At 33.6% G+C, this 7,652-nt stretch overlaps 1 pseudogene across 1 annotated transcript; it reads left to right on the forward strand.

The window, feature by feature from the left end:
• Positions 1 to 505: 505 nt before the first annotated feature.
• On the forward strand, positions 506 to 1,186 carry LOC308264188 (ribulose-phosphate 3-epimerase-like; annotated as a pseudogene). Its single transcript has one exon. The product of its transcript is annotated as a ribulose-phosphate 3-epimerase-like (transcript).
• Positions 1,187 to 7,652: the final 6,466 nt, after the last annotated feature.

A 7,652-nucleotide genomic window follows, 5' to 3' on the forward strand; every position in this document is an offset into this window, starting at 1 on the left:
AGAAATGTGCTATGAAAAGTAATAACACCATAAAACAAGAGAGGAGAAATTAGAATTCTAAAGGAACATTTTTACGTCTTACCAAAATTAATTGAATATAAATCTGAAGAAAATTCTAATAAGTTGTATACATCAAAGCCTAGAGCAACCACTAAAATAATAAATAAAAATTGAAAGGAATTAAAGTTTATACAACTAAAATCTAAAAATAAAGCTAATAGATAAGACCTAAATACATTAAATAATAGTAAGTACATAAATAACTAAATACATAACACATTTTACTTTAAAAACTAAATAAATACTAAATAAATAATAAAGACTAACAGAAAAATCACATAGTAAAATAGTGGACACAAGTCTACATATATCAATACTAATTTCAAATGTGAGTGGATTAAATAATACATTAGAAATTGTCAAACAAGACTAAAATACAAGATCCAAGTATATGCTGTTTATAAAAGATACAAGTTAAATTTGAATATATAGAAGAGCCAGCACCATGGCATCAGGCTGCAAGATTGGCCTATCCATCCTCAACAGTGATCTGGCCAAATTAGGGGCTGAATGCCTCCGGATGCTAGACTCTGGGGACGATTATCTGCCCCTGGATGTAATGGATGGGCATTTTGTTCCCAACATCACCTTTGGTCACCCTGTGGTAGAAAGCCTCTGAAAGCAGCTAGCCCAGGACCCTTTTTTTGACATGCACATGATGGTGTCCAGACAAGAACAGTTGGTAAAGGCAATGGCCATAGCAGGAGGCAATCAATATACTTTTCATCTAGAGGCTACTGAAAACCCAGGAGCATTAATTAAAGATATCCAAGAGAATGGAATGAAGATTGGCCTTGATATCAAACCAGGAACTACAGTTGAATATTTGGCACCATGAGCTAATCAAATAGATATAGCCTTGGTCATGACAGTGGAACCTGGGTTTGAAGGACAGAAATTTATGGAAGATGTGAAGGTTCACTGGTTGAGGACCCAGTTCCCATCTTTGGATATAGAGGTTGATGGTGGAGTAGGTCCTGACACCATCAATAAGTGTGCAGAGGCAGGAGCTAACATGATTGTGTCTGGAAGTGCCATTATGAGGAGTGAAGACCCCAGATCTGTCATCAACTTAATAAGAAATGCTTGCTCAGAAGCTGCTCAGAGATGCTCTCTTGACCGATGAAAACACAAGGAACCAAGTGTTCTGCTTAAGAAAACTTTTTACTGGAAAACAGGAATATTGACTACCAGATCATATCTAAATTGAGGCAGTGCTGCTTTTCTGAGCAATTATTCATCCCAGTGATTAAAATCAATTGTGCAGAATGTTTCAGGAGGTTAGAAATTGGTGTGTATAATTACATTTTAGTGATGCAATTTAAAGGTTGTGTGGTGAAATACCTTGTTTTTACTAGGAGAATTAACTTTTATACAGAGAAAAATATGGCTGTATTAAGGTTACAAAAATAAATGTCTTAATGTTTAAGGAAAGATATTAGCTACTATGAAGAAATTTTTTTCTGTATTTAAGGAAATGTCCTGTTGTTTCCTAGCTGTTGTCCAAAAGTGAAGGAAGACTTTATGTTTTTCCTACTTCACGTCATTTGGGACTTATTTGCTTGATAACATGAGTAGAGTGGAACCAGAAAATACAGATTGTGTCTTAAACTTTAAAAAAAATTTTGAATATATAAATATGTTGAAACTAAAAAGGAGAGAAAACTGTATTTTATGCAAACAATGACTAAAAGAAAGGTAGAGTGACTACTGATATCAGATAACACAGAGCCTAAAAATACAAATTACTATAGATGAGGAATATTTTACAGTAATAAAATAACCATTTCTAAAAGCAAATAATAATGATAAACTTATGTATATTCAACAAAAAAGCCCAAAACAAATGAAGAAAAATGGACCGGCAATAAGAGAGAAGCACAAGAATGGATATTAATAGTTTGAGACTATGAATGGATAAAGAAAATATGCTCCATGTATACAATGAAATATTATTCTACCATGACAAAGAATGAAAGTTTTTCATTTTTAAGAACATGGATGAACTGGAGATCATCATGTTAAATGAAATAAGCTGAGCACAGAAAGACAAATACTGCATTATCTCATTGAAGTGCTGAATGTAAAAATGTTAATCTTCAGGTCTTTCCATCTACCTGCAAATGACATGATTTTGTTCTTTTTTATTGCTGAGTAGAATTCCATTGTATGTATTTCCCATAATTTTGTGGATGGATACACAGGCTGGTTCTATATTTTTGCTATTATGAATTGTGCTGCTATGAACATGGGTATGCATATGTTACTGTAGTTCACTGATTTCAACCCCTTTGGAAAGATATCCAGGAGTGGTATAGCCAGATCATATGGTAGATCCATTCCCTGTTTTCTAAAGAATCTCCACACTAATCTCTATACTGGCTCAACTAGTTTGCACCCCCACAAGTGTTTAAGAGTTACTAATTCACCATATCCTCACCAGAATTTGTTGTCATTTGATTTCTTTATGCTTGTCACTCTGATTGGGGTTAGATGGAATCTCAGCATAGTTTTAATTTGCATCTTCCTGTTGCCTAATAATTTTGAACATTTTTATGTATTTATTGGCCATTTGTATTTCTTCTTTTGTGAAATGAGGTTAGCCAAATAGAAAGAGAAGAGATATATGTTTTCTCTAATGTGCTCAAGCTAGGGAGAATTAGGAATATCAGAGGGACTCCAGATAATGGAAGGAAACCACAGCAAAGCCAGAAAGTAAAGGTAAGGGAGGAAGAAGGCTGAGGTTAATCAATGAAAAACCTGCATTCGAATATGTATATACATGTGAATATAAAGTTGTTAACCTGGACACTCAGTAAGGGGACGGAGGGAAAAGGGGAAGTGGACGGGGGTGGAGAGCACCACATGATCTGCATTATGATGTGATCATAATGTGTACCAATCAAATAAAATTAAAAACTAAAAATAAAAATTTTGATCTCATATAAGTTGAGATTAGAATGGTGGTTACCATAGACAGAGGAGAGTAGCATAGGAGAAAATATCATCAATGGTTTATCCATAAGTATTAAGTAATAGAATTAAAAGGTTGCTACTGTATAACAGAGGACTATGGATGAGAGTATACCATATATTTTTAAAAAACTGAAAGAAAGTTTTTTGAAAGTCTTCACCATAAAGAATCAATAAATATTTGAGGGCATAGATACAATTAAACTCATTTTTATACTATACAACATATACCCATATTGAAACAATAGATGGCACTCTATTTAATATGTGCCATTTTAATTTTATATATTACTTTAAAATAAAGAAATAAGTACTATGAACAAACTGGATGATTTAGTTGAAATATACAAGTTCCAGGAAAGACACAAACTAATGGAAGTGATTTGAGGGAAATAGAAAATCATAATAGAGTTACAACAGCTATAGATATAAAGTTATTTCATTAAAATAGTCCTACTAACAAAAACCTAACCCCAGCTGTCTTCATTCATAAATTTTAACATCCAAAAAAAAATGAAACCACCTTCACAATTAAACCAATTTTCTTGTACAAACTCAAAAAAGAAACACTTTCTAACTCTTTCTATAAAAGTATCACTCAGAAATCAAAACTTGTGTATTACAAAAAATAAAAGAACCAATATATTATGTACTATATATATAACCACCAAAATCATGAGCATAATTCAGCAGTATTATAAATGACATTTCATACCATAGTCAAATAAAACTTACTTCAAGAGTTTAAGAGTGCTTTAACACAGAGTGTCAGCTGATTTAGTCCACCAGAATGATAAAGAACAAAATTTAGATGGTCATCTCAGACACAGAAAAAACATATAACTACATCCAGTGCCCTTTCTAGATAAAAAAAATTCCCCAAAATAAGAATTAAGTCTACTTTCTCAGTTTGTTAAAAGAGAGCTTTAAAATACTCAGAGATAACACAATTTTGAAAGACTACATGCTTTGCATTTACAAATATGAGTGAGATGTCATTTCTTTTGCATATTTTGTTTAAATTTGTACTATAGAAAGCCTAAATGCATATTACTACATGAAAAAAGACAGTGAGAATTGGCTATATTGTATATAATTTAAATGATTTGACACTGTTGAAAAGCTTAAACTATAAAAATGGAAAGAATAACAGTGGTAGGAAAGAGTAAGGAGGTAAAGGGATGAATCAGTAGAAAGAGGATTGTTTTGGTAATAGAATTATTCTTTGTACTATAAGAACGAATAGATGTCATTATACATTTGTTCAAACCCAGAAAATGTAAAGCAAATAAAGAATCCTAATTAAACTACAGAGTCAAGAAGATAATGATGTGTTGACATAGATTCATCAATTGTAATTCATGTATCAGTCTAATGAGGGATGTTGATAATCATGGAGGCACTACACAAGTGGAATCAGGGGGTATGTACAAATATCTCCAAATCTGTCCACTCAAATTTTTTTAAAAAGAAAGTATAAGAATTAAAAGAGGGCAAAATATCTGAATAAATACATCTCTAAAAAGTCATTTAAATGACTAATAGCTAGATGAAAAGATGTTTAACATTCATCATCAGGGATATGTCAATGAAAATCCTAATGAGATACCATTTGACAGTCACTAGGATGACTTACAGACAAAAGCAAGAGTTCATTTTTATTTTTTATTTTTTGCAGTACTGAGGATAGAACTAGGAGCATTCTACCTCCAAGATACATCCCCACAGCTATAGTTTTATTGTTTATTTTGAAGCAGGGTCTTATTAAATTGTGAAGGGCCTTGCTATGTAGTTGAGGCTGTCTATGAACGGCAATCCTCCAGTTTCTGCCTCCCAAATGCTGAGATTACAAGCTTTTATTTCCACACCTGGTGAAAGCATCAATTCTTAACAAGAAGTTTAAGAGATGTGAAGAAACTGAAAGTTTCATATACCATTTACAAGAAAGTAACATGGTATGGCCATTTTGGAAAAAAAATTATGTAACCCAGAAATTCCATTACTAAGTACATCCCTAAGGGAACTATAGACACATTCACAAGAAAGCTTATACATGATTGTTTCCAAATTTTTCATAGTTTTCAAATAGTAGAAGTAACCCTAATGTTCATGGATATGTAAAATACAGTCTATCCATCCCAAGTATTTTATTCAGCAATAGAAAGAGACAATGTGCTACATACCCGATAACATGGACGAGCCTGGGGAAGGAAGGAAATGAAAAGCATCACCCATTGTCTGATTTAGTTAATATTAAATTTACAAAACAGACAAACCATAACAAAAATACTGGGAGGTTAATTTGAAAATTAGTAATATTTATTAGTGGATATAAGGATTTTTTGTGAAGTAATATAAATGTGTAAAATTTTATTCTGATTATGGTTGAAAAATACCCCCTAAGTGTGTTAGAAATCATTGATTTGGTATACTTTAAATAAGTGCATTATGCTATATGGATTAGATTTTCTCCAAAGATGCCGTATTTAAAAACTGCTGACTTATACACTTATCTCCTTTTAATATAATCTGCATTTGGCTTTATGACCATCAAGGTCTAAACCACTGATGAGATACTCTGCGGGGAGACAAAGGGTCATTCACTGCTAAATCCTCAACTTGAATGAAATTGAAGGAATTGTCTGCCATCTCTGGTTTGTCTGAGACTGGGATCTGTCTCCTGTCTCTGCTTCTTCTGGGTCTGTTCACTACTCAGGCTGCAGACAGTGTCTTTCTCCTGTAAACTCTTCTTACAACCCTTATAATCAACCTCTAACTTTACAATTTCACCCTGGCTGAAGCAATTTTAGGCTGTGAAGACAAGGGCACTTCAGTGTCTCACTTTCTTGAACATTTATGTCCTATGGTCTCACTCTGCCAGTCATCTGGCTTGGAGGATGAGAATATGTGTTAGTCCAGCTAAGCCTGTATAAAGTGCATTTTCCCCCAAATAATCCCAAGGATATAAAGATTAGATATGGAGATCAACTTCAGTCCGTCAACTGTAATTTCTCACAGATGACAAGGCTGTACACGAGAGAAGAGTGGGTTCTTAAGCAAAGGAGGAAGTGGCCAAGCTAGTGGAATGGGAGACCAGAAATTCATCAGAGTCTATTTTAGGCAGGATCTGCAAGCTATATTAATCAATTTAGCTTTCATCCTAAATGTTATCATCTGTAAATATTTGTAAATATAAAAGCAGAATATTTAGATTTGTATTTCAGATAATTTATTTCAGCAGCAGCAAGAGATACATTATTCTTACTTGAATTTTTCCTTACTCTGTTTAAAGTCTCTGTTATTTTTTATTTTTGGTACTAAAAATTGAACCTAGGGACATTCTACCTTTGAGCTACACCCCAGATTTTTTTTCTTTTTTCTTCTTTTTTCCTTTTTCTTTTTCCTTCCTTCCTTCCTTCCTTCCTTCCTTCCTTCCTTCCTTCCTTCCTAATTATTGTACTAGGGATTGAACCTAAAGACATTCTATCTATGAGCTATGCTTCCATGCCCTAGACCTATTTTATTCATTTTATCTTTTTAAGTTTGGAAAAAGGTCTAAGTTTCTAAGGGTTTTGCTAAATTGCTGAGGATAGCCTCTAACCTGTGATTCTCCAGCCTCAGCCTCCCAAATACTGAAATTACAGGTGTACTACACCATGCCTGGCTGACCAAATTATTTTAATAACCCATAAGCCTTTGGTGATAGAGAGTAAAGACATAGAAGGTAATCTATATGAAGAGAAAGTATAAGCTGGTAAGTCAGAGGATGCCTGCACTTCCAAAGATACATAACTGAAATACAACATGAACTTTCCACATAGCAAGACCAATTTATGCATCATTCATCTACTATATACAGATGCTATCTTAAGTGTTAGTATTGAAAGTTGGATAATCACTATCCTAACCTTAAGAGAGTTAATAGTGCAGTTGTAACAGAGAAAAACACATTAAGTACACAACTATAACTCTATGCCTTTTATCTTTTGAATACTAGCAGTAGAAACTGTATGCCCCATGAGGCCAGAGATATGACCTTAGTTAGTTGTGGTTCCTATGACCTATAATGTTTCCTGGAATGTAGTAAGCATTTATCAGTGATGTGCATGAGCGTGTGTGTGTGTGTTTGTGGTTTTTTTGTGTATGTGTGTGTGTGTGTTACGAACCACCCAGGGGCATTCTATCTCAAGTCTCTACACCCAGCCTTATTTTATTTTTGAAATAGGGTCTCACTAAGTTTCTGAGAGTTTTGCTAAGTTTCAGAGGCTGTTCCTGAACCTCTGATCTTTCTTTCTTAACCTCCCAAGTACTGGAATTACAGGTTTGCACCACCACCACTACCAGCAGCAATGATATTTTGAATGGATAATTTGAAAAGTTATATAAACTTCATGTGATGGTTGTTTAGACATGGTTATATCTGGCCTATAAAAGTAAAGGCATCTAGGAATATGTTGCTTTTGCCTAGGTTTTTAAATTTAGGTAAGTATTGTAAGCAAGAGAGGGAACTAGCAAAGAATGCATAATACCGTTTCAGGAAAAAGTGCCAAGAAAACCCAAACCAAAGATAAGGTGGAAGAAAAAGAAAAATATTTAGTTAACAAGAATTAAGATGTCTA

Source organism: Muscardinus avellanarius, assembly GCF_963383645.1.
Source record: "Muscardinus avellanarius genome assembly, chromosome: 1".
In the NCBI taxonomy this organism is placed as follows: Eukaryota; Metazoa; Chordata; class Mammalia; order Rodentia; family Gliridae; genus Muscardinus; species Muscardinus avellanarius.